Genomic DNA, 27,473 nt, shown 5'->3' with positions numbered 1-27,473 from the left:
GGACCATGTACTATAATACTTTTATTCTCTGTGATGTCAATTGTTTCTTGATAAACAATATATTTTTTTAAATAATTGGATGGGCGGAGGTAATTTTGCAACTTTCACTGGTTATTGTTATTATTATAAACCGAGAATAGCCAAGAGAATAAACTAAAAAAAAATACAAGAAATAATAGCCAACTAGAAAAAATCAACAAAAAAGTCAAATGTCTAGAAATAAACTTATAAAACTAGGGGTCAGAGAAATATTACAATGAATCAGTCACTTGCCTTGGATGCAGATGACCTGGATTTGATCCCCAGCACTACCTATGATACCGCAAGCAATACCAGGAAAAAGCCCTGAACACAGCTGGCAGTGGTCCCCAATCTCCCTGCCAATAATAAAAATAAACATAAAAATATGCAAGAAAAAGCTTCTTATTTTCTTTCAGAAGAAACTCTAAATAGCTCTGAGGGACCTAGATAATTTAGTAGAATGACACATACTACATTCTTGAATAGGACAATTCAACATCATCTGTAAGTCATTTTCAGAAAATTACCTGTAAATTTAAAGAAATCCCAAAACATTTAACAAAAGGGGATATTTAAATGGCCAATAAACATAAGTTTTGAAGTGCTCCATCTTACTTGTCATCCAAGAAACAAAAATCTAAAAACACAACCAATCACCATCACGTCCACAACAGAATAGTTACAATTTCAAAGACCGACAGATTGGAAAGAACTAGTCACAAAATAAAATGGAGTGATGCAGGGGAGGAAATAAAAATAAAAATAAAACAGAATCAACATGGTCAAGTGTTATCAGAATATATAATAATTTGAAGTCTCTGTATGCCTGGAAAGAGGGTAAATTGTCACTAATTTATTTGGAAGTTTCGAAGTTATCTACCAAAAGTGAACATATACATATCATATGACCCAGTAAGTCCTTCCTTGCAAGGAAATAGCCAACAGGGATGTGTATAAATGTGTATTTATAATGTATATAGTATGTATAAGTGGTGTCAAAGCTGTGTTACAATGTTTGTGGCAGCATTATTCAATATGGGCCAAAAAATGGACAGATCAAACCTCTACCAAGCAGAAGAACAGACCAATGACTCTCACAATGACAATAGTGAGCAAGATGCCAGATACAAAAGCATAGATCTATGTAAAGTTTAAAAAAAAAAAATCAAAACAAAAAAACCCGAAAAACCAAACTTTGACACTAGACATAAGGATGGTTACCTTTCAGAAGCGGTGGACTCAGGCGACTTCAACGCTAATAATTGTCTATTTCCAGACCTGAGACTCGTTCCTTCTTCACTGGGCGTTCACCAAGAAATTGCTCATCAAGCTGTAGGCTTTCGTTTCTTCGCTTCTCTGAATGTGTGCCATCATTTGTTTTTTATTGAAGCGAATCCAATAAAAACACGAACAGGCGTGTTAATTAGATGTTCGATTTTAAAGCTAAAATGGAAAAGCAAATAAGCAAGAAGAGTCTCAGAAAGGTGTAAAAATAAGGACACAGCCCTTTTAAATATTAAAAAGGTTTTTTTTCCCCTCTGGGGAGGGGCGAACCAAAAAAAAAGAACATAGTCTTTGCTTTGGGACCGCTCCTGGCAGCGCTGGGCGAATCGTGCAGGGGTGGAATCCAAGTTCCTGCAAGCAAAGTTTTGAAGTTCCAGCCGTTGAATGATCTCTCCAGCCCAAAGTAAAATTTTGATATTATAAATCTTAGCGAGCAAAATAGTGTGGACGTGAGCATTAAGAGAGAAACCAATAAAAGAGAGTAATGGATTCTGACAGAGACCCACATACATATGAGCAAGAAGCTTATGGTAAAAACAGCTTATGATTCAGCAGCTTTTTAATTTAGCAGGAAAGAGCCATCAGGGAAAAGGGAGTTAGATTGTATCTCCCCACAGGCTGTGGAACCATTCCCACAGTTTGAATGGAAGCAAAGCAATAGAAGATGGCCGGAAGGATACTACAGTGGGTAGGGCACTTGCCTTGCACAGCCAGTTTGGTCCCTGGAACCCCAAATGGTCCCCTGAACTCACCAGGAGTGATCCTTCAGTGCAGAGCCAAGACTAACTCCTGAGCATTACCAGGTGTGGCCCAAAAACAAACATACAAAAATAGAAGAGAGCATAGAACATGTCCTGTTCTCTTGGAAAGGGAAATACCTTTGTACCAGGGATGCATTGTTCAGAAGCCATAAAAGAAATGGCTGGGGCCGAAGTGATAGCACAGCGGGGAAGGCGTTTGCCTTGCACGCGGCCAACCAGGGTTCGATTCCCAGCATCCCATATGGTCCCCTGAGCACTGCCAGGAGTGATTCCTGAGTGCAGAGCCAGGAGTAACCCTTGAGCTTTGCTGGGTGTGACCCAAAAAGAAAAAAAAAAGGAAATGTCTGATCAATTCAACTGCATGAAAACTGACGACTATAAAGCAAACCACCAACAAAATGAAAGAGGAAGGGTTGAAATTGAAACTTGTTTGCAACTTGCAATTCAGGCAGGCTTCTCTCCCTGGGGAATGACTCTTAGGAATAAACCGAATAAACAATCCCATTTTAAAAGGGAATGAAGTAGGGGGCCGGAGCGATAGCACAGCGGGTAGGGCGTTTGCCTTGCACGTGGCCGACCTGGGTTCGATCCCCAGCATCCCATATGGTCCCCCAAGCACCGCCAGGAGTAATTCCTGAGTGCAAAGCCAGGAATAACCCCTGAGCATCGCTGGGTGTGACCCAAAAAGCAAAAAAAAAAAAAGGGAATGAAGTAGGAACTGGGTGATAGTTCAATGGTTAGGGTACGTGCCTCAGATCTTGCTTGGAGTCTGGGCACCACATGATCCCTGAGTGTACCCAGATGTAACCCTGGAGGCCCCCATCACTGTTAGGGTGACCCAAGTATTCCCCAGGGTCGGAGCATTAGATAGCCTAGTTGGTGGGGAATCACTAGGGAATCCCCTCCCCCTCAGATAAACAGTATATACATAAGCCAGTTATCTCTAAAAGTGGTAGAAATAGTCCATAAGTTAAAAACTTTTCCTAGGGGCTGGAGCGATAGCACAGCAGGTAGGGTGTTTGCCTTGCACGCAGCCAACCTGGGTTCGATTCCCAGCATCCCTTATGGTCCCTTGAGCACCACCAGGAGTAATTCCTGAGTTCGTGAGCCAGGAGTAACCTGTGCATCGCCAGATGTGACCCAAAAAAGAAAAAAAAAAGACTTTTCCTAACAAAGTTAAATTTCTTTTTATTTATTTATTTTTTTGTTTTTTGGGTCACACCCAGCGATGCTCAGGGGTTGCTCCTGGCTCTGCACTCAGGAATTAGTCCTGGCAGTGTTTGGGGCACCATATGGGATGCTGGAGATCAAACCCGGACCAGCTGCATGCAAGGCAAACTCCCTCCCCGCTGTACTATCACCCCAGCTCCAACAACAGAGTTAAATTAAGACTTGGTTGACTCACTGTTTTTCACCTGACGGGTAAAAATTCAGGGAGGTGACAACTGGCTGTGTTGGCAACAGTATGTGTGACAGTGATCATTTCTCATCCAAAGCTGGCAGAGGTGTAAATTATACTAACTACAAGGAGGGCTTGTAGAACTCATGGCTGCTTCTCCCAGAAGGGAGCATAAAATGAGGCCCCCATAACCCTGCCACTGGACTCTGTGCCAGGCTGCTTTCACTCGGGCCATCCAGAGGGGGGCATCCCTCCCTGCCCCAAGGGACCCAGCCCTGGCAGCCGACCTCCACTACCCAATCGCTGCCACGCTCCAGGCCACTTTCCACACGCTTTGGCCGAGCTTCACATGTAAGTGAACATATTCCTAAACCGCGCGGCCACGTTTGTGGTCACATGACACATCATAAGACACTCCCTACTCATTTTCCATAATTACCACACCATATTTGATTGGAGGCAAGATGGCGTGGACGCCGCCTGAACCCCTCATGCTCTCCCGAACCCGGCTCACCATCTTGCCTTAGACAAGGTGCGGCTCAGCACACCAGGCATGGAACTCTACGCGTGATCCCTGCTGGAACTCTACACGTGATTCCTGATGGACATCGCCAGCTATTTTGCAAGATTTAAACAGAATGGCATGGGCGGGGTATGGAGAAAGCGTGGCGGCTGCTGCAGCGGCACCACCTGCCCCAGCTGGGCCGAGTTGCAGTGCCGTCGGACATAGAGCCGTGGCAGCAGTGCGCGCAGTGGCTCATCCACTGTGGGTGCTGTCAGCCAACCACCGGGTGACCTGGGACTCGGCGCAGGTGTTCGACCAGGCACAGACCCTCCGAGATAGGGTCCTGCTCTGCCAGCTGCTCAGCAACCTCCAAGCTCACTCCATCAACCTCAAGGAGAGCAACCTGAGGCCACAGATGTCCCAGGTGCTGCCCAGAGACGCAGGTAGGTGCGTGTGTGTTAGTGTGCAGATCGTTACAACATGCCAGTCGACCAAAAGCTTACACTCGGTAGACTGGGAGCACCGTAAAGGCGATTCGAGGCCACTCCAAAAGCCTCTGTTCCTCTCAGAGAGCTCGGCAAGCTACTGAGAGTATCCCACATGCACAGCAGAGCCTGGCAAGCTACCCGTGGCATACTCGATATGCCAAAAACAGTAACAACGACGGTCCTCATTCCCCTGACCCTGAAAGAGCCCCCAGTACGCCATCAGACTATATAGCATGCAACAGGGATGAATGGAGATATGACTGGCGCCCACTCGAGCGTATCGATGAACAATGGGATGACAGTGATACAGTGATACAAGGAGGGCAGGTTGGAACCATCTCCCTAACACTTGTATCTAGAGATTGATCCTTCACACAGAAGCTGCAGCTGCTGAGCGCAGATGGAGACGAACCTGAGTGCATCTTACGCCACGAAGCAGCAGGATCTATCCAGGGAACAAGCAAAGCCAGGGCAGTGTGGATTCCACCTTCTTAACTATGGTCAAGGGGCTGGAAGGTAGCACAGGGGTGAAGGTGCTTGTCTTTTTGTTGGTTGTTTTGCTTTGTTTTGGGGTCACAACCAGCAATGCTCAGGGCTGACTCCTGGCTCTGTGCTCAGAGATCACTCCTGGCAGTGCTCAAGGAACTGCATGGGATGCTGGGAATGGATGCCGGCTTGCAAGGCAAACGTCCTACCTACCCCCTATCCTGTCACTCTGGCCCCAGGGGCTTGTGTTGCTTTATTTGTTTGTCTGGTTGGTTGGTTTTGCTTTTGGTCACACCCAGTGATGCTCAGGGGTTACTCCTGGCTCAGGAATTAGTCCTGGTGGTTTTCAGGGGACTCTATAAGGTGCCGGGGATGGAACCTGGGTTGGCCGTGTGTAAGGCAAGTGCCCAAGCTGCTTTACTCTTGCTCTGGACCCAAACGGCTTGTCTTGTGTGCAGTGAACCCAGTTCAAACCTTCATAGCACCTGATCCCTGAGCACTGCTAGGAGCGGCCCTCAGCACAGAGCTGAGAGTAGCCTCTGAGAACCACCAGATGAGGGCAAAACTATTAAATTAAAATAATACTAAATAAACTGTGGTCAACACAGCCGACGAAGCTACATTGTGAATGTGTGGGCATGTTTGTGAAAGGAGACCCCGTGTTAGAACAGTTCACTCCAAGGCCAGAGCAGTAACACAGAAGATAGGCCTTGCATATGGCCAACCCGGGTTTGATCCCTGACACCCAATCTGATCCCGTGAGCCCTGCCAGGAGTGATCCCAGAATTCAGAGCCAGGAGTAAGCCCTGTATAATCCTAGATATGGCCCTAAACAAACCAACCAAAACCACTCTCAGAAATAAAATAATCCACTGTAAAGTGTGAAAGACTTGTTGGTCAGAACCTCGCAGAAATAGCGCCGCCTTTAAAGAAGATATCTGGGGCTGGAGCGATAGCACAGTGGGTAGGGCGTTTGCCTTGCATGAGGCCGACCCGTGTTCAATCCCCGGCATCCCATAATGGTCCCAGGTGAGAGACTGCCAGCGCACTCAGCGCAGTGTCAGGAGAAACCCCTGTGCATCGCTGGGTGTGACCCAAAAAGGAAAAAAAAAAATCTAAAAAAAAAGAAAGACACTTGTTGGACTGGGAAGATGGCTGGAGGGGGCGGAGCTCAGCCTTGCATGTGGGAACTCTGGGTTCACTCCCCAGTGCCACCAGGTCCCCTGAGGACCACAGGGAGCGGCCCTCCACCACTGTTGGCAGGGGTCACCCCTGGCATTGCAAGATGCCTTTTGGGCCAGGGATATGACTCAGTAGCAGAGCTTGTGGGTCTCATGTGTGAGTCCCTGGCCCCGAGCCCCAGCACTACCCACACTTGTGAACCCCCCAGATCTGTTCTCCGATGAACCTCCCGGCAGGGCAGTAGAGCAAGTCTGGACTCCGGAGATTGCTGTGGTGATGAGGTGGCCGTGGGTCAGGAAATTCCCCAGCAGTCCTGAGGATCAGCCCTCAACACACTCCACCCAAGGACCTCAAAGACAGTGACCTGGGGTGCGGGACAGAGGGCCACGGGGTTAATTACCCCCGTGGAACAGGAGTGGAATACAACGAGCGAGTCCTTTCTCACGACTTTCAACCACGAATGAATGTCTGATCCAATCAAAGCATTAACCGAAGAGAGGAGCTACTGTTGATAAGCTCCTTAGCTGCCGCCAAACGCAGTTAAGATCTCCCTGGCCCCCATCCCAGCAGCCTCGGTCATTTCTAACCAGGTAGCATCAGATATCGACAAGGGGGATAATTGTCTGATAAGCCCACGAGCACTAACCCGAAGCATCCCGTGTCCATACCGCTCTGGCAGACAGAGCGAGAAAGACCTCGGGCAGCGCGCTGAAGTTCAGAAATGTAGTTTTCTCTCTGATGGAGAAGAGATAAAGACAAGACATCCCGGACGCTGAGGAGAGGTGAGTGAGCACCCGGGAGGCAACAGAGCGCCCCTGATCATCCCGGGCACAGCGAACCCGCTCCTCTCTGCCCTGCACAGGATTCAATAGGTCCGGGGTCCGTGAATCAGCATTTTTCTGGCTGGGCCACTCTCTTTTTTTTTTTTTTTTGCTTTTTGGGTCACACCTGGCAATGCACAGGGGTTACTCCTGGTTCTACACTCAGAAATTACTCCTGGCGGTGCTCAGGGGACCATATGGGATGCTGGGATTCGAACCCGGGTCGGCCGTGTGTAAGGCAAATGCCCTACCCACTGTGCTATCGCTCCCAGCCCCCATGGCTGGGCCACTCTCAACAGTGCTTGGGGGTCACTCCTCGCTGTGTTCTGGGGCTTGTAAGCAGGGCCGAGACTCAATCTAGGACTGCAAAGCCTTTGGCCCCGCCCCTGCAGCCCTCCCCACCCTGCCCCCACATGCACTTCCAGCAAGCTCCCAAATGAGCTGAATCGTGTTCAAACGCAGTGTTGTGGGGCTCGAGTCTGGGGTAGGGCCGTGCCCCCGCGTTTCTAGGCAGCTCCTCCGTGTCTAAGCAGCCGCGCCCTTGGACGGTCCATCCAGTTTCACCCACTTCACAGAGGGGGGCCCCGAGGAAACGGGAGTGAGCTCCCCCGTAGTAAGGACAGGGATGGGGGCCCCTGCGGATGCATCTGGCGCCTCACACCTGGCTGCACCCCTCTCACATTTGGCAGGTTTGGGGACCTACCCAGCCGGGCCCCTCCCCCCTCCCTGAGAGGAGCTGCTTCCCAGGGGCCTGAACTCAGCTCCCCGGGCTGCTGGGTCTCCGCTGCTGCTTTCACTGATGAGCTGTAGATCAAACCCTTTTTTTTTCCTATTTTTTAAAAAATTTTATTACTTTTTAAATTTTTTTTATTTATTTATTTTTTAATAGTGAATCACCGTGAGGGTACAGTTACAGATTTACACATTTTCGTGCTCGTGTTTCCCTCATACAATGTTTGAGAACCCATTCCTTCGCCAGTGCCCATTCTCCACCACCAATAAACCCAGCATGCCTCCCACCCCCCAATCCCATCTCCCCCCCACCCCACCCTGCCTCTGTGGCAGGGTATTCCCTTTTGTTCTCTCTCTCCAATTGGGTGCTGTGGTTTTTTCTGTTTTTTTTTTTTTGTTTTTTTTTTTTTTTTGCTTTTTGGGTCACACCTGGCGATGCACAGGGGTTACTCCTGGCTCTGCACTCAGGAATCACCCCTGGCGGTGCTCAGGGGACCACATGGGATGCTGGGAATCGAACCCGGGTCGGCTGCATGCAAGGCAAACGCCCTACCCGCTGTGCTATCGCTCCAGCCCCTGTGGTTTTTTCTGGACTGGGTCCCCTTCCCTACCAGCCACCCCACCTCCGACAGCTCAGCTCTGAAGCCAGGAGGGACAGCCCATCCAACCAGGTAACCCACGGAGGTGGGACAGAAAAGCTGCAGCCCCCGGGACCTCCCAAACCCACTACAGTGTTGGGGCCAGGAAGCTGGCACAGATGTTGGGGTACAAGCAAAGCCCCAACACTTCAGGACCCTCAGGGTCATTGGGGGTAACCCTGGAGGTCCCCAGCACTCTTGGGGAGTGGGCCCAGGCGAGACCCCACAACCCAGCGACACCGAGGATGCTGCAGGCTTGGCTGGTGGCCTCCACATGTCTGAGGGTGCAGGGCTGAGCCAGCTGGGGCCACAGCTCTGTGGAGGCTCGGAGGCACGTCTTTTAGTCTCCCTTGCTTCGGGGAGGGGCCTCAGGCGTCAGCGTGTGGGCTATTCTCATCCCAAGAGATGAGGCGTTCGGACCCACATTCTCTGCAGGAATCGGGGCGAGGGGTCTCCCCTGCGAGGTAGCCGGGCTCAGGGTTCCACCTGGATCTGCGAAGCCCTCGGGTGTGAGGGAATCTCCCCGACTTCCAGGAGGGAAGGAAGAACTGCTGTTTCCTGGAATCCCGGATTCTAAAGCCAGGCACCCCAGATTCTCAGAAGCAGAGCCTAGGATCCGGGTTCATGGCCCCAGTTCATGGTTAGAGGCGTCCGCTTGGCCCTGCCATCCGGCGGTGAGGCCAGTGACTTCCAGGCGTTTGTCTGGATTCAATCCTTGTTCTGGGATTAATAATTGTCTGATCTCAGTCAAATTGCTTTAATCCTCAGAGCCTCATTCTCCTCCCCAAAATTGAAGACAAGTGGTCCAAGAGATTGAGCCCCCCCCCCCCGCGCCACCCCCCGAGGGAGGCGGGGTGAGGACTGCGCTGGACCAGGCCTGAGGCTCTGAAGCATTCTGGAGTCAGCCCGCACAGCGGGGAGGGCCCCTGGCTCCCCTCGGGCACCCGCCCTGCCGCCCATCCTGGACCCCCGCCCGTCTCCGATCAGCTCAGAGTCTCTGCAGGGGCAGGTGGCATTTGCTGTTCCTGGCAGCACCTTCGTCCCCGGAAACCAGCCACGGGGGGAACGAGGCGGGCGCCCACAACTCCACGAACGTGCCTCCAAACAACAAGCCCCACGAACCGCCAAGGAGGGGGGAACACAGCAGTGTGTGGGGGGGCGGGGGCTGCTTCCAGGAGAGCTTGGGATCCGCACTTCCGCTCCCCCACACAGACTGCAAGGTGACCCCTCTTTGACCTCCGCCCACTGTCCCCACACTGACCTCCCAGTGACCCACCAGCTGGGCGCCTCCTGAAGGACTTGGCCGCTCCCTCTGCTAGAATGTTCCATCCCAGACAGCCGCACAGCTGCATCCTTCCCGTTAGCGCCATCGTCACCTGTGTGAGGCTCTGGTTGGGCATCCAGGGGCCTCTCACATCTGGCAAATGAATGAGTGAGGGGCTGGAGCGATAGCACAGCAGGGAGGGCGTTTGCCTTGCACTCGGCCAACCTGGGTTCGATTCCCAGCATCCCATATGGTCCCCCGAGCACCACCAGGAGTAATTCCTGAGTGCAAAGCCAGGAGTAACCCCTGAGCATCATCAGGTGTGACCCAAAAAGAAAAAAAAAAAAAGAGTGAGTGAATGAATGCATTTGGCCTCCCCCCTCCTCCCCAGAAGGAGACACGCGTGAGCCGAGCAGCGCAGCCCAGAAGCTCGTGGGAACCCCCGTGCCCCTCTGGGCGAGCAGGCAGGCGTCTCTCCTTGGCCGCTTTCATGTCCTGCCTGTGCTGGTCACGCTGAGCAAGGGCATGTGCGCTCGGGGGATGGACCCCTCTGGACGAGCACAGGCCTCTCGGGAGGGGCGGGAGTGATACTACGGCGGGGATGGCAGTGGCCTTGCCTGTGCTCCATCCGGGCCCGTCCCTGGCATCCTATATGGTCTTCTGAGCACTGCCAGGAGTAATTTCTGGCTGCAAAGCCAGGAGTAACCCCTGAGCATTGCCGGAGGTGGCCCCAAAACAAAAACAAGCAAACAAACAAACCAAAAAGCCCAAAACCTCTCAGGGAGGACCAGGGGGTGTGCGGATCCCGACCCTCGAGCAAGGAGCTCCTAGCTGCCCTTCCCAGCGGGCACTGTGACCACGCGGCACGGGCAGCCGCGCCAGCACCAACTCCCCTCCTGAGGGCGCAGACGCGTTCTCTGCCCGGGTCCAGGGTGATCGCTGCCGCTGACGCGTGGGAGGTCCTGCACGACCCTCTGCACCTCCCTCGTGCCAGCCCCGGCACTCGTGCAGACTCCGTGCATTCTCCCCGGGCCCCACTTCCCCTGGAAGCGTCTCCCAGCCCGGTGCCAAGACAAGCCAGAGTTTGACCAGGCCAGGGGGACACGCAGCCACTGAGGGGAGACTCGGATCGTGGGACCTGCTGCTTGGACGCTTCCTTGCCAGCCTTCCTGAGCAGCCGGGCCTGCAACTCACTGAAACTCACTGAACTGGGGAGGAGGGGGCCACCTATGGCCTCACCGTGGGGGACACTTGGAGCCCCTCCGAGGGCTGCAGGCCGGCTGTCCCTGTGTGGGGCCTGTGCCCCAGGCCTGTGTTCTCAGGGAGGGAGGACGGACCCCTCTGGATGAGCACAGGCCTCTCGGGAGGGGCGGGGAGCAAAGCCAAGGAGATGGCGGGTGGCATGGAGGTCCCGTGCCGGACTCCAGCAACACACACGCATCTGCCTGGTGCATGTGAGGCCCTGCCTCGGTATCCAGCACTGTGAAAAACTAACATATACGTATTAGGTGAAAATGGGATAGAAAGGCCCAGGGTGCTCTGCAGGCACCTGGATCCGTGTCCTAGTCTCTTAACAATTGTAGCCCCAGAAGTGACAAGCTGGTCTGCCACTTGGAAACATATCATGAAAGGGGCTGGAGCCATAGCAGAGGGCAGGGCACTTGCGGCGCAGGCATCTGACCTGGGTTCAACCCCTGGCACCGCAGACTTCCCCCTGAGACTCACCAGGAATGAACCTTGGATGCCAGGCCAAGAGTTAGCCCTGAGAAGAGCCGGGCACAGCCCAAACCCCCTCCGCCCAAAATGAGTCATTACGGGCTGGAGAGATGGTGCTAGGGAAGGTGCCTTGTTCAGTTCTTGGCACCGTATCTCAGTCCCCCAAGCACCACCAGGGGTCACCCCTGAGCACAGAACGAGGAGCAAACCCGGAGCGCTGGAGCGCCTCGCAGACAAGATATCTAGATATCTATCTATTTCGAGAAAAAACATTCCTCCTGGTAGCATAAACAGAGAAAGAAACAACCTCAGGGCTGAGGCAACGTCAGAGCGGAGACAGCTCAAAGCATGAGCATGAAGCACAGAGTCCGTCTCTGGCCCCTCACAGTTCACCAAGCATCGCTGGGAGTCTCCCTGCCTGCACCACAGAATGTGCCCCCCCCCAGAGAAACCCCCCGCGGTGTGGTGCACATCTCCCCCTATGCTGAAACCCAACCTGCGCCCATGGGCCTCTTCCTGCTCCAAGTGGGGGCTCACCTCACCCCACAGGGCGCTGCCCCCTATGGGCAATTCACAGCAAAGAGGTAAAAGACGTGCCTTCACACCTGGGGCCCGCTGAGCCGGTTTAGCAGGACACAAGGCAACCTGCAAGGAATCAACCCGGCTTCTATTTCCTGCACCTCACTGACGCCCACCAGCAGGCTAGTGGGTACGAGTCACCCATGGCAGGACGGGAGATGCTCAGGTGTTGCATGTGGGAGCCCCAGGTTCAGTCCTCAACAACCTCCCCAAGCACCACCAGGGATAAGCCCCCCACCAAGCCCTGATCCAGGAGTAGCCCCTAAGCACCAAATAAAGCTGCCACAGGTCGTAGGTGAGCTCGGCGAGAGAAAGAAGGAACCACAAGGGGCTGGAGCGATAGCACAGCGGGTAGGGCATTTGCCTTGCACACGGCCGACCCGGGTTCGATTCCCAGCATCCCATATAGTCCCCTGAGCACCGCCAGGAGTAATTACTGAGTGCAGAGCCAGGAGTAACCCCTGTGCATCGCCAGGTGTGACCCAAAAAGCAAAAAAAAAAAAAGAAGGAAGCACAAATACAAGGAAACACAAGGTGACATGCAACGTCAAGATGCTGAAGAGAGCATGGAGAAGGCGCCGCAGGCCCCAGTTTAGAGGAGCCTCGAGCAGAGTTGTCTTTGCAGGGAGTCGGATGGGGGGTGGAGCCACGAAGAGCACAGGAAGTGGGCCGTTCTCTTGGCCCTGCGGTGTGTGTGTGGGGGGCAGCAAGGCCTGCAGCACTGAGCCTGGAGCGCTGGAACTCGTGTCTGGCTCTGAGCCTGTGACAGCCCCGACTTCTATCCCCGGTACCGAGTGACCGGCCGAAGAGCAAACAGCACTGAATCTCTGTGCTCGAGCCCAGCTGCGCCGAGTATGGCCAGAACAGACCCCCGGGCCCCTGAGCGCCTCTGGGAGGCCAAAAGTAAACAAACGGTTCCAAGTGCCTGGAAGAAGACACACACTTGTGCTCACTGGCCGGCCAGCACTGGGCGAAACCGTGGAGAAGCTCTGCGGCATGCGTGTGGTCAGGCCTGGGGCACAGATGTCACGTGCCCGGCTGGCTCCTGACTCGGGGGCTTGGGATCATCTCAGCAGTCCAGCTGCGGGGCCAGAGCGCCAGCAGAGCGGGTAGGGCGCCTGCTCTGCACGCGGCAGTCTGGGTCTGGTCCCCAGCATCCCTCAGCACGCCAGAGTGATCCCTGAGCACCTCTGGGTGTGGCCCAAAAACTGAAAACCAAACACAAAGTTGGAATCATCTAAATAGTTTGGGTACCTAAATGCATTTTTTCACCATAAAAAAAAAGAAAGAAAAACTAGGCATGTGGGCCGTTGGGGGAGGGAGGCTGACACTGGTGAAAGGACGGATGTTGAGACATTGTGATGCCTGAAACCCACACATGAGCCACTTTGTCCTTTCACTGGTGACCAAATAAAAAAAGAGAGAGAGAAATAATTTTTTTTTCTTTTTGGGTGACACCTGGCCATGCACAGGGGTTACTCCCGGCTCTGCACTCAGGAACCACCCCTGGCGGTGCTCAGGGGACCATATGGGATGCTGGGAATCGAACCCGGGTCGGCCGCGTGCAAGGCAAACGCCCAACCCGCTGTGCTATTGCTCCAGCCCCCAGAGAGAAATAAATTTTTTGAGACCAGAGCAATAGTACAGCCAGTAGTGCTCTTGCCCTGCACGTATCTGATCCGAGTTTGATCCTCGGCATCCCATATGGTCCCCGAGCACCACCAGGAGTAATTCCTGAGTGCAGAGTAACTGCTGAGCATCGCCAGGTGTGACCCAAAAAGGGGGGGAGGAGAATAGAAAAGCTTAGGCTGAGTGGCCAGGAAGAGCACTTGACATGCATGCGTGAGGCTCTGGGTTCCATCTCCAGCCCCTTATGGAAGCCGTGAGCACTAGACTGGGAGCAGCTGTTCCCCCACCCCAATGCATCGAGGTGTGGCCCCCCATAAAACCAAAAACAAACGAAAAGTTTGCAGATGTGTGGACATTCCCATTGGAGGAAAAGAGGTTTCCCCCTTTTTCTTTCTTCCTTCCTTCCTTCCTTCCTTCCTTCCTTTCTTTCTTTCTTTCTTTCTTTCTTTCTTTCTCTTTCTCTCCTTCTTCCTTTCTCTTTCTTCTTCCTTTCTTTCTTTCTCTCTTTTTCTTTCTCTCCTTCTCTCCTCTCTTCTTTCTTCCTTCCTTCCTTCCTTCCTTTCTTTCTCTTTTTCTCCTTCTCTCTTCTTCCTTCCTTCCTTCCTTCCTTCCTTCCTTCCTTTCTTTCTTTCTCTCTCTCTCTTTCTTTCTTTCTTTCTTTCTTTCTTTCTTTCTTTCTTTCTTTCTTTCTTTCTTTCTTTCTTTCTTTCTTTCTTTCTTTCTTTCCTTCTTTCTTTCCTTCTTTCTTTCTGTTTTATTTTTTGGGTGGAGGAGGAGCATACCAGGCAATTCTCGGGGCTTACTCCTGACTCTGGAATTACTTACTCTGCACTCAGGAATTACTCCTGGTGGTGCTTGGGGGATCATATGGGATGCTGGGATTGAGCCCAGGTCGGCCGATACAAGGTAAATGCCCTCCCCACTGTCCTATGGCTCCGGCTCCATCTCGCTTTTCTCCCACTGAGGGGTGTCTGTCCTCAGAGAGGTCCCCGTGGGCTTCCTTCCCATCAGAGACAGCACTCCATTTCACAGAGCAAAGAGGCTCCCAGGGGAACCCGGCCCTGTCTCTCCCCACCAGCCTCCCCTCCTTCTCCCTCAGTCCGTGCCCCCAGCACACCTGCACCCTGCACCCGTCATTCCAGCTGCCCCCACGCCTGGCTCCACACCGGGAGCAGCTTCCATCCAGAGTTTTACCTGGCAGCCTTAGTTTCTGGGTTTGGGGCTGCGGAGGTGCCACGTACGGCAGCCAGGGCCCCCATGCGCAGAGTGCCCACTCAGCCCCTTGGAATGCCCTTCCAGAGCCTAGTTTAGAGCCAGCGCAGCTGACCGGCTGCCAGCCCCTGGGCACAACGATCTTTAGCAATTCAGGAATGCCCCTTGTGGGAAACAATGGGACATGGAATTCTCGGGGAACAGAGAGGCTTTGTGCCCCTGCAGGGGAAAGCGTGGGGCCCCAGCCAGAACCCACGCAGGGGGCCGGGAAACAGCCCTGACCTCTCCTGGCAGGCCTGGGCCCTGGGCGGCAAAGAGGCTCCTTTCTGGAGGCCTCACTTTCCCCGTCTGTAAAATGGAGCGATGACGCTTCCCTCCCGCCTGGTGGGGCAGAGGGGAAGAGAAGGTGCTAGGGGAGGGGGGGAGAGGGGGAGGTTCTCTCGGCCACACACGCACGTTGCACGCTCCTGGCCTGGCTTCCTGCCAGTTGAATTTGGGCCCAAGGACAGGGGCTGGGAGGTCCCTGCCCACGCCAGGCGTTGTCTTGTGGCTTCTCCTAGCTGCTGCGGTTCTCCCTCCAGAGGCGACATAAACCTGGACTTGTGCTTTGTGGCCAGCAGGAGCGAGCGGTGGTCCCTTAGCGCCCCTCGCTCTGCCCTGCTGGAACTCAGGCCGCCGAGTACTGGCTCGCTGCCCGGCTCGCAGAGACTAGTGCCGGGAGGCCCGGGGCCCGGCTATTGGTTGGCTGCCCCGCAATGTCCAGAGATGCGGGCAAGAGGGGGACCCTCTGGCCAGGCCCATCCCCACCTCCCTGTCACATCTGTCCCCTGCACAGACCCTGGCCCTCAGTCAGAACACAGAGGCTCCCCCAGCCCGGCCTCAGAGTCACTTCCGCTCTCTGTTCACTTGTGACTCTCGAGGTCCCCTCCCCTGTGTCCCAGGTGAAAACACACGTGGGTTGGCACCAAGGGGAGCAAGACCCCGAGGCCAAGAGCTGAGAAAGCTCCAAGAGACCTCGAGGGCGGTGGGACACAGGAGGGGGGTGCGGACGCCCAGCAGCAGGACCAGAAAAGGCTTCACCGCCTTCGAGGACAGGGGGAGACACAGCTCAGCACCCCCTCCCCCGGGGACCCAGCCTGAGCCAGGAGGAAAGTTCCAGAACTTCCAGAAATATTCCAGGATCTCAGGGGGAAAGGACCCTCGTGGGGCATGTGGAGTCTGGCCTGCAGTGTCCAGGGCAGTGATGGGGCAACCGTGGCGTCCAGCCCCCTCAGGAACCCAACCAGCTGCTTGCCTTATCCGTGCATTTTCCCCAGCTGCTAAGGACCAAGCCTGCCTCCAGCTAGCAACCCACACAAACGCCCGGGCCACTGCAGCCGTGACCTCTACAGTAACACGGTGTGACTATCCCTGTCGCGGCACCTCTGAACCCCCTGAGCTACATGGCAGGAAGCAGGGTCGTGGGACATGCTCAGCTCTGAACGCTGCTGCCAAGGGCTGTCTGTGGGGCATTCCGCGGGCTCTGGCTGGCTCTGCAGCTGGCTCTGCCCGTGCTCCATGCAAGCTCGTTGGCACACGTGAGACATGACAAAGACATCCCGTGCCTCCACACAGCCCTCCTGCTCCCACCAAACCCGAGGGTGCTTGAACGGATCAAGGCCACCGCACCCCCCAACTTTGCTGCTCCCCCTCCCCGACGTTGCACCATCGTGGGCACATCTGCAGTCAGTCCTCGGATGGCTTCTGTCAGTCTGCCTGTGCTCAGGGGCTGTTTGCAGCTCAGGAACTCGAAGGTCATTCCTGACAGAAGGAGGCAAGGCGGAGGGGCTCAGCCCAGACAGAGAGGTCCGCACCAGCTCCCACCTGAGCCGGGGGAGGCTCGTCGCCCTGTCTGGTTTGTTGGGAAGGTCCCCTGTGCGTGACCTCTGCCCTGCGTGTGGGGTAGGGAGGTCTTGCTAGAGTGAGCCCAAGCGCCCCCGGTTGTGGCAAGACCCCACACAAGACTGGCACTGCCACTTACTGTCCTGGCACCACAATTAAGTGCTATCACTTCTCTGTCACTTCAGTAGTGACAGGGAAGAGGAATTTTTTAAAAAGAAAGGAAAGAAACGCAGAGATATGGGGATGGTCATTGACTGTATGTGGGAATACAAAATGGTCCGTTGACTTCGAAGACAGTCTGGCAGCTTCTCACAGAGCCCAACTTCAGTCTTCCCAGAGACTGTCCCCTTGGAGCCGCACAGACCTGCACACACAGATCGACCAGAGCTGGATTCATGATCGCCCCACTGAAGGCCCCCGGAAACCTCTCCATACATGAATGAGCAAACAAGAGTGCATCCATACAAAGGAACATTATTCGGGGCTGAAGAGAAATGGTCTTTAATACCACAAAAGGAACCTTAAAAAATGCATATTTCTAAGTGAAAGAAGCCAGTCTGGAAAGACCACACACATGAGTCTCACCCCATGACATTTTGGATGAGGAAAAAGAGCACAGTCACAGGCCACTGTGGAACTGCGGGGCTGGGGGTGGTGGTGGGAGGGCAACGAGAGGGTTCTGTCTGTGTGGGAGATTGCTGTCTGAGGGAGAGTATTCTGTCTGTCTGAGAGGATTCTGAGGGAGAGGATTCTGTCTTTCTGAGAGAATTCTGTCTGTTTGAGAGGGAGAAATATGTATGCGTGAGGGAACTCTGGCTGAAGGAAAATATTCTGTCTGGGGAAGAGGATTCTGTCTGAGGGAGAAGATTCTGTCTGAGGGAGAGGATTCTGCCTGAGGGAGAAGATTCTGTCTGAGGGAAAAGATTCTGTCTGAGGGAGAGGATACTGTCTGAGGGAAAAGATTCTGTCTGAGGGAGAAAATTCTGCCTAAGGGAGAGGATTCTCTCTGTGTGAGAGGATTCTGTCTGAGAGAGTTTGAGGGAGAGGATTCTGCCTGAACTGTTACTGTGTGTTCATGATCTAGGCATAACCCAGAGGTCAACTGGATTTCCGGTCATTCTCAGTACTGATCAACAGGCATACCAGCACCCCGAGATCTTCATAAGGCATCCTGAGTCAGGTTTGGGGAGGTGGGGGTATTATAAAACTTTTAATACCATAATATCATTTATTTAAAAAAAAAAAACTAAAACTTTCCTGAAAGAGATAAATGCTTTCTGGAGCCAGAGAGGTAGTTCAAGGGTTCAGGCTTGCCTGGCATGTGACCAACTCTGGTTTGAGTGCTCTAAGGACCACATGGTGCTAGGATTGAGCCAGAGTTGGCTGCATGCAAGTGTCTTACCCTCGGCATTATCCAGCCCAGGTTCTTTTTTTTGCCACACCCAACAGTGCTCAGGGGTTACTCCTGGCTCTGTACTCAGGAATCACTCCTGACAGTGCTCAGGGGACCATATGGGATGCCGAGGATCCAACCCCAGTCGACTGCGTGCTAGGCAAGCGCCCTCCCCGCTGTGCTCTTTTTTTTTTTTTTTTTTGCTTTTTGGGTCACACCTGGCAATGCACAGGGGTTACTCCTGGCCCTTCACTCAGGAATAACTACTGGAGGTGCTCAGGGAACCATATGGGATGCTGGGATTCGAACCCGGGTTGGCCGCATGCAAGGCAAATGCTCTACCCGCTGTGCTATCGCTCCAGCCCCCCACTGTGCTATCTCTTTGATCCCCTGGGGTTATTTTGAAGGAAGCCTCACATCTATACAGAGACTTACCAGAGCCAGAGTGGAGGCGGAGCTCAGGGCGGAGCATGTGGGGAAGTGAGGAGGGCCCCTAGCCCCCTCCAGGTCCCGTGCCAGGCAGCTCCTAGGAGGCCTGGGACAGTCTCTCCATGCACATCCGTGGGGAGGTGGACAGAGACTTGGTCCCAAGTTAATGCCAGCAGCTGGAGCTGGGGGAGAACCCAGGGCTCAGGGGCTCTACGTGGCCCCAGCGCCAACAGCCCGGGAGGCCCCTGAGCACTGTTGGCTCTGACGGTGCCGCATGGCCAGGCCCTAGATTCCAGCAGCCATCCTGAGTCTGGCTGAACATCTCTGGATTAACCCCCAGACTCTGAGCACTGCTGCTTTTTGAGAAAAGCTCCTCAAAATTAAATTTAAAAAAAAAATGGCAGCTGGGACCTCAGTGCATGAGGCCAAGCGCTTGCCTTGCATACAATCAACCTTGTCCTGTCCCGGGCACTGCATGGTCCCCTGAACACCACCCAGAGTGGCGCCCGGAGTACAGAGCCAGTACAGGCCTGAGCACACTCAGCCGGGTGTGTGAGGACACACAAGAGCAGCTGCCTCTCCTCGAAGCGTGTTCGAGACAGAGGTTGTGGGGGCCAGAGAGACAGTACAAAGGCCAGGGCATTTGCCTTGCCCATGGCCGACCCAGCTTTGATCCCCAGCACCCCATATGGTCCAAGAAGCTTGCCAGGAGTGAGCCCTGAGCACAGCTGGGGCCCAAAACAAACAAACAAAAAACAAACCAAGAGGGCTGGAGCAACAGCACAGCGGGTAGGGCGTTTGCCTTGCACGCAGCCGACCTGGGTTCAAATCCCAGCATCACATATGGACCCCCGAGCACAGCCACCGGGAGTAATTCCTGAGTGCAGAGCCAGGAGTAACCCCTGTGCATCGCCAGGTGTGACCCGAAGAGAAAGAAAGAAAAGAAAAACCCAAGAGGCTGCACAGAGGCTAGAGCGCCGCCCTGCTGGTGAGAAGCCTGAGTGCGCTGTCTCCCAGCACTGAGGCTCGTGGCTGAGCACCAGCCCCCAAAGGCCATTGGCATCCCTTGGTGTCACAAGCAGGCCATCTTTAGTGCACCCCAAGTATGCATGGGAACCCCCACTCCCATATGCACCTCCTGGACATCGCAACAACAAATAACAAAGGGGGTGCCGGATATGGCGTCTTAGACACACCCCCGGTTCCTTAGAGCCAGATCTGCCAGTCCCAGCACCCCAGGGGAGTTGGGTCACAGCTTCTGATGACATAAGTCTGGAGAGTTTCCTGGTGAATTGTGACCATCGAGTAAATACCCAGCGGGTGCAGAGAAGAGCGGAATTCCCTCATCTAGTATTTTTCTGGACTGGAGTTTGCCTTGCAATGCAAACTCCAGGTTTAATTTCTCTGTCCCTCTCAGAGAGCCCGGCAAGCTACCGAGAGTATCCTGCCTGCACGGCAGAGCCTGGCAAGCTCCCCGTGGCATATTGGATATGCCAAAAACAGTAACAAGTCTCACAACGGAGACGTTACTGGTGCCCGCTCAAGCAAACCGATGAACAACGGGACGGCAGTGCCACAGTGCAGTATTTTTCTAAATGTTTGATATTCATCATAAACACAGATCACAAAAACAAAAAGGTTATTAAAAGGCTTGTCAAGATATAAGATCCCAAACTATATAACTCTCAGAGGAAAAAGAAAACAGCAAAAAGCTTAGTGACTTTGGAGTTGGCAATGATTTCTTAGATAGGAGCAAAATGGACAAGCAAGACTACTCGGAACATACGGAGCTGGAGAGAGCACAGCAGACTGGAGCAATCTTTTGTATGCAGGAGACCGGGACCCGATCCCCGGCACCACATGGTTCCCTGAGCACTGCCATGAGTAACTCTGGGCACCCAATCAACAAGAAGCCCCTAAGCAGCACCAGATGGGGTCCAAAAGCACCAAAATAAACAACAGCAAAATGGGAAACTGCATCAAAGGATCCAGGCAGGGTGAAAAGGCCGCCTCGAGCCGCAAGAGAAGCACCATCAGGGTGAGGTTTCCATCCCGGGTGTGTGGAGAACGTCCGCTCACCACAGAAATGCAAATAATCCGATTTCAACACTCGCAGAGGACGGGAAGGGCGACTCCTCCTGCGATGACAGCTGGACACCAGCAGCGGTGTGGGAAGATGCTGGCAGCACCAACCCCTGAGAAACCGTCCGTGAAAACCAAAAGGGAGAGTGGCCGAGCTGTTGGGCACGCACCTGGCCTGTTTTGAGCCCCGACACCACATGCCCCCGCCCCCAGCACTGCTGGGTGACCTCGGCGTCCCCGGCACGGCACCCTAGGGCCCTCACATGGAGCAGGTGGCACAGGTAGGCCGAAATCTCCGAGAAGAGCCTCCCCCAACCACTGGTCCTGGCTTGGGAGGCCAAACAAACAACAAACACCCAGAAAACCGCTTGTGGCCGACTCAGGGTTGATGCCTGGTATCCCAAACAGTTCCCTGAGCACTGCTGGGAGAGATTCCTGAATGCAGAGCCTGGAGTAACCCCTGAGCATTTGCTGGGTGTGACCCAAAATCTAAGAGAGAGATAGAGAGAGAGAACCACAAGGAGAGAGCAATAGCGTGTTCATCCCTCCCCCATACACACATTAGGAGGGAAACTGTACAAATATAAAAATAGCATGTCCGTTGTGGAGGGCGTGAGGAACCTGGGGATGCGGGTGGAGGGAGAAGACCCTGGCGTGGCTTGGTGCTAGAGCACGGCACGTTCAAATCCAACTCGAAGGAGGCCGGAGCAATAGTTCAGCATGTAGGACGCTCACTTGGCATGCGGCCAACCCATGACCAATACGCAGCATCCCATACCGTCCCTTGGGCACTGCCAGGAATGATCCCTGAGTGCAGAACCAGCAGTAACCCGTGAAGGCCACTGGGTATAGCCCCCAAACAAACAAACAAACGTAAACAAAAACACACACCCTCGACTCTGAATAACTTTGTAAATCATGGTGCTTTGATAAAAAATTTAAAGCTAACTAATTTTTTTTTACTTTATGAAAGAACATGGCACATCAGCACCCTGGGTCACTGTAACAGGCCTGGACACAGCTGAAGCTGTTATGAAGACGGTACCAGGGGCTAGAGAGGAAGTCTAGAACTGAGACACTTGTTCCACATGTGCAGACTCTAGTTCGATCCCCAGCACTGTGTGGACCCGGGGCTACCCTCAGCAATTCTCAGGCAACCAGACCAGACAGTATGAAGTCTGGGTGCAGCTGTGTTAGGGCTACGAGGGCCATAAACGCACCCCTGGCCCCTGAACTATCTCTCCGGGCCCGGGGCACAGGGATTTTGCAAGATGTTTGTACACGGTGTTCATAGCCGTTTGATTCATAGAGCTAAAGTGTGGAGCAACCCAAGTAACCCTTGGCTGAAAAATGGATGAATCAAATGTTACCAACAAGGGGCTGGAGCGATAGCACAGCAGGTAGGGCGTTTGCCTTGCACGCGGCCGACCCGGGTTCGATTCCCAGCATCCCATATGGTCCCCTGAGCACCGCCAGGGGTAATTCCTGAGTGCATGAGCCAGGAGTAACCCCTGGCTTCGATGCTGCCGGGTGTGACCCAAAAAGCAAAAAAAAAAAAAAAAAGTTACCAACAAAACATACACAGACGGTGGCGGGAAATCGTTCAGCCTCCGAGAGAGGGACCATCTCAAGCATGCTCAGTGGATGCCGCTTAGGGACAGAGGCAAGACACAGGAGAGAATCAGACGCAGGAGAACATGTCCTGTGTGACTCTACTTCCCTGAGCTCTCTGAGGGGTCAGAGAGAGAGAGTGAGGGGTGAGGGGGGCTGGGAGAGGGGCCGGGGGCCCTGGTTCAAGGGCTGTAGGGCCGTAGGCTTCCGTTCTCTGGAGCTCTGATGGGAACCTAAAGCCACTGAACAGTGGCCTAGTTTGGTTAAAAACAGACGCTGGGGAACTATGAAACTGCCCCAGGGCCCTGGAGTCAGCCAGCGGCCTGGGAAAGGGGAGGCTGGACAGACAGCAGAGGGGCGTCGGGGAGTGGCGTGAGGCAGCAGCGGAGTGAGGACCGTCCCTGGCCGTGCCCTGCATCCACCTCGCTGCCCCATCACCATCATGTCCCAGCCCTGTCCCCTCCCTGGCCTGAGCAGCGCTCATGAGAGCACTGTCCAGGGCGGTCCAGGGCGGTCCCCAGAAGCAGACTTCCCAGCAGTCCCCCAGACGTCGGGGCGGCGGTTCCCAGGCTACGGCGACTCAGTCCCCAGGGGTCACCGCCCCCACCGTTTGGGACACAGCCCTAACATGTGTGCACAGCCTGAGCCCAGGCTCCCCTTGGGAGAGTGATGTGGCCGTGACTCCAGTTCTCAGCCCGTCTCTGCCCCTTGCAGACCGGATGCCTGAGTCCTGCGCGGGGGCGGGGGCAGCGGCCTGTGGCCTTCCCGGCTTTGTTCAGGCCCCCAAAGGAAAGAGCTGTAAGAAACGTTTCTCGGGACAGGAGCAGGGCGCGAATCCGGGAGTGGAAACGCGGGGGCCAGCTCCACCCGAAGAAGCCCACTCTCTGCATTTACTTAAGGGGGTACCATCTAAGTCCCTGGGGCGTACAAAGGGTCGGAGAGGTAGTCCAGAGGTTAAGGCACTCGCCTTGCGTGCAACCAAGACAAGGTTGGAATCCTGGCACTACATCTGCCCCTGAGCACTGTCAGGTGTAAACCCTGAGCACCACTGGTCTGACCCAAATAGCCTCGCCCCTACCCCCCCATCCTGCCTTCGAATAAAGGGAAATTTCCAACACTTATTCCCCTGAAACAAGCTCCCCCAGGCGGCCCAAATCTGCACCCCCTCCTCTCGCTGCGGTCCACATTCTCACGCCGTTTGGTTCTGCAGAGTAAGTCTCTGCTTCCCGCAAACGCTGCAGCTGGAAAAGGAAGGACGTTTCCCCGCCTGCGCACATGGGGAGCCTGGCTGAGCCCGCCCGCCCGCCCGCACACGCAGGGACCCGAGAAAACGCAAGAGTTTGTTGCCATCTTTTGCCTGTGCGGGGCGACACCTGGTAATGCTCTGGAGCTGCTCCTGGCCGTGCTGGGGACTGAACCCCGGTCTCGGGAGCGCATCTCATGCATGCGAAGGCAGTGGCCCAGCTCCCCAAGCTCTCCCCGGCCCAGTGACGGTCCCTGAGTGCCCTGCTCTACGCTGTTCCTCCCGGGCGCTGGTGTCACCGCGCCCATGACAAAGACAGAGCCTGACCCTGGGAGTGTGGGGGGGGGAACCAGTGACCGCTCACAGGGGGCGCCACTGCAGCCCAGTCCGCCCTGCCCTGTTTTGCACCCGTGTCTTCAGGAAACAGCAACTGCAGGGAAGACTGTGGTGGGTCCACGGACGCCTACGGGACTCTTAAACCTGCTCCGTAAAGAAAGTGGCCAAGGGGCCGGAGCGATAGCACAGTGGGTAGGGCGTTTGCCTTGCACGCAGCCGACCTAGGTTCGATCCCATATGGTCCCCCAAGCACTGCCAGGGGTAATTCCTGAGTGCAAAGCCAGGAGTAACCCCTGAGCATCGCTGGGTGTGACCCAAAAAGAAAAAAAAAAGTGGCCAGAAGGGTGACCGGCAGTCCTCAGATCTGATGGCCCCGGGGCCCCAGGAGCCTGGGGACCTCACACAGAGGGCAGGTCCCTGTCCAGCCTCCATGCTTGAGCATAAATCTGGGCCTGACTCAGGCGCGGGGGAGAGGGGGACCCACACGTCTTTCCGTCCAGCCGTCTCAGTGCTGTCCAGCCTGGACAACAGCCGGGGAAAGCCCGGTGCTGATTACGTGCCAGGTCTGTGCTAAGTGGGCTTTGCAGATGCCTCGTGCCCAAGAGCTCCGGATCTCGATGTTACAAGTCGGGCGGCTGTGCACACAGCTCTGGGCAGCCCTCGAGGTCCAGCGGGGGGTTCTTTTGGTTTTGTTTCTTGAGCCGCTACTGGCTCAGTGTTTGGGGGTCACTCCGGCAGTGTGTTCCAGTCCACCGAGCCATCTCGCTGGCTCCCCGAATCAAGTCTTAGCCACCGCACCCAGCTCCTGCCCCCACCCGTCCTCTCCAGCCGCCTTCCTGAAAAATCCCTGGAGAAAACAGCTTTTCCTCCTTCCCTCCCCCGCAAGCCCCTGGAAATTAGCAAATTGATCTCCCAATTCCTATGACTAAGCGGACTCCCATGTGGAACAAGGAGCAGAGCTACAAAAATGTGCTCGCCCTTGGCCCCAACTATTCATTCTGGATGCAGAATCAACCCCGAGGAGAGGGGGAAAATTCAAACGGTCCAAAGAAAGTTCTTTCCACAGAGCCGTCCACAGAAGTCAAACGTTTAATGGCAAAACACCTGGCAGCGATCCAGCCTCCCGGGAATGGGCGTGTAAGCTGGCAGCCGCACAGGGACCTGGAGGCACATGGCTCACGTGTGTTTGAAATAAACCGTGAGCCAAGCTCGGGGCATGTGCTCCTGTTCCGGGATTCCGTCTGTGGCGCACCTTTAAAAGAACACGGGCTGCTCCTTCGTGACTGAGAAGTGCTCAGGGGCCGGAAACAGCCCTGGCCTCGGACACAGCCCACTCAGGTTTGATTCCCCGCCGCGCACATGGTGCCCAGGCACCGCCAGGAGTAACCCCTGAGCACCTCGAGCACAGGCCAACAACCAAAACAGGAAGAAAGGAAGCCGTGGTGGCAGGTCTCTCGGGCACGTGGGGACTCACGCACACATCAACAGAGCAGCGAGCAGAACCCCCGACACCCACCCCCGACCATGGCTGGGCCCCTGCCCAAAGCCCCGACAGAAAGGACCAGAGAGGGAGATCACACGCCTTCGGGTGACTTGAGACGGCTTTTCCCCCTGCAAGCCGACGAGAGCCAAGCAAGATTTCGAAGCGAAACCCGGGGCAGAGACTCGATCCTGTTTCTCTGCCACCGAGTCCCACGCTCTGAGTCTTGCCCACATCCCGCTCACTGGGGTCTGGGAAAACAGCCACGGAAGTGGGGCCAGGTCAGGCCCGAAAGCAGGGGTGGGGGGGTGGCGGGCAGTGTGGGGGCAGGTAGCAGGGAAACGCCGGCTTCTTACCTGCTCAGGCCAGGGGAGATTTTCCGGGCTCCTCAGCTGCTCCTGGAGGCTGGGGTGCCAGGTGGGAGCGACCGAGGCGTCCCCCAGCCCACGAGCCCGGCCTGCTGACGGATGGGAAGGCGGGGAGAGCAGATCCACTGCGCCTCGACTCAGAAACTGGAGCCAGCGAGGGCGGGGCAGGCCCACGTGTCCGCAGCTCGTGGAGGGCAGAGGAGGCGGGAGTGGGGGGGAGGCTGAGCCGGAGGAACGTCCCAGAAGGTTCTGAGGGCACCCGGCCCCTGAACAGTGGGGGCCCCGGGGGTTGGGCCAGAATGTTTACTGACAGGAAACAAAAAACCTCCCAAGGAAACTTTGATCCAATGGGGTGACTGGGAGCTACTGGCAGCCGGAGGGGACAGTCCTTAGCGGGAGGCTTTGATAAATATCACTGTTGACAACGGGTCACTTGCCCGTGCTGCAGAGGGCACGGAGAGGTGGACGAGTTTACACAGGCACACAGCCAGGCCACTGTCGCCCCCGGGGAGGCCAGATGCAGGGGCCGTGGGTGTCCCTGGAGCCCCGAGGAGCGGCCTTCGGCGGGCAAGGCCCCTCTCACTGTGCCCTGGCCAAGATGAGCGCAGAGCCCTGCGGGCACCCAGGACCGCTCCAGCCCTGACCCGGGGTTTGTGGCAGGTTCCCTGATTTGGTTTTTAAAAATTTTTGTTGTGGTTTGGGAGCCACTCCCAGGGGTGCTCAGGGGCTACTCCTAGCTCTGTGCTCAGAGCTCACTCCTGGGGGTGCCAGGGATCAAACCCACATTGGCCATGTGCAAGGCAAGTGCCGTAACCCCTCCCTGTACTCCGTCTCCAGCCTCTGAGACCCTGGAGTAGTTGAGGCCACGCCCAGGGCGGTTCAGCTCCTCTACCAGCGGGACAAGAGACACAGGAGCTGTGCTTAGAGCATCGACCTAGTCAAGAAAACCGTGCACAAAAAGGAGAGAGGGAGGAGGGGTGCCCGCCACAGGGGCAGGCTGCGGAGGGTGTGGGGGGTGGTGCAGGGAGACGGGGACACGGTGGTGGGGGGTGTGCGCTGGTGGAGGGGTGGGTGTTGGACGGGTGACTGAATCCCAATCAGGAACAGCTTTGTAGTGGTCTATCTCATGGATATTCAATAAAACAAGGAAAGAAGCTCGTATGCCGGGCTCCTCGGAATATGAGCACAGAATCCTTTATGGGGGCCGGAGTGAGAGTGCAGCGGGGAGAACACTTACCTTGCACGTGACTGGTCCGGGTTCAATCCCAGCATCCCATGTGGTCCCGAGCCCACCAGGAGTAGCTTCTGAAGGGCTGGAGTGATAGCACAACGGGTAGGGCATTTGCCTTGCACGCGGCCGACCCGGGTTTGATTCTCAGCATCCCATATGGTCCCCTGAGCACCGCCAGGGGTAATTCCTGAGTGCAGAGCCAGGAGTAACCCCTGAGCATCGCTGGGTGTGACCCAAAAAGCAAAAAAAAAAAAAAAAAAAAGAAGGAAGAAGGAAGATATCTGAGATAACAAGTTATTCAGATTATGATGCTTCCTTTAAAAAAAATAAGAAGAAGAAGAATCCTTCATGTTTGTTTCTGCCAGGCTGGAGAGCTCCCCGCTCACGTCTAGTTTTCACGGCAGCTCGTCCGGGAAGCGCTGGCAGGGCCGAGGCCCCACGTCAATGCCCGGCACGGGAGTTGTTCGATAAACAGTTTCTTAGCTGGATTGACAACACTGGCTCTCCACTCTGGCCCCGAAGGCAAGTCAATAATGCCCACACTGGAATGCAGCGGGCGGGGTCCCCTCCCCGCCCTTGCCCCCAGCCCCACGACACTGGTTGCACCGGCCGCTCCCTCTGCAAGGCCGCTACACTGGGCCAAGCTGACTCATCCCCGCTGGCAGCCTCAGGAAGGGTGGCAGCTGGGGGGAGACAGAGGCA

The 27,473-nt window shown here is 55.1% G+C and overlaps 1 protein-coding gene across 1 annotated transcript in view; it reads right to left on the bottom strand.

The window, feature by feature from the left end:
* IL34 (interleukin 34) overlaps positions 1-25,655 on the bottom strand; it is a 52,895-nt gene extending 27,240 nt beyond the window's left edge. The window contains exons 1-2 of the mRNA XM_055146293.1: positions 25,529-25,655; positions 1,243-1,464 (exon numbers count right to left, since the gene is read on the bottom strand). The gene's annotated coding sequence lies outside the window, so the exon portion shown is untranslated. The remainder of the gene's footprint in view (positions 1-1,242; positions 1,465-25,528) is intronic.
* Between the last annotated feature and the right edge of the window lie 1,818 nt (positions 25,656-27,473).

The sequence above is a fragment of the Sorex araneus genome, chromosome 8, assembly GCF_027595985.1.
Source record: "Sorex araneus isolate mSorAra2 chromosome 8, mSorAra2.pri, whole genome shotgun sequence".
Taxonomy (NCBI): Eukaryota; Metazoa; Chordata; class Mammalia; order Eulipotyphla; family Soricidae; genus Sorex; species Sorex araneus.
Note: the sequence above shows the minus strand (reverse complement) of the source record. Positions and strands in the feature narration are given on the sequence as shown.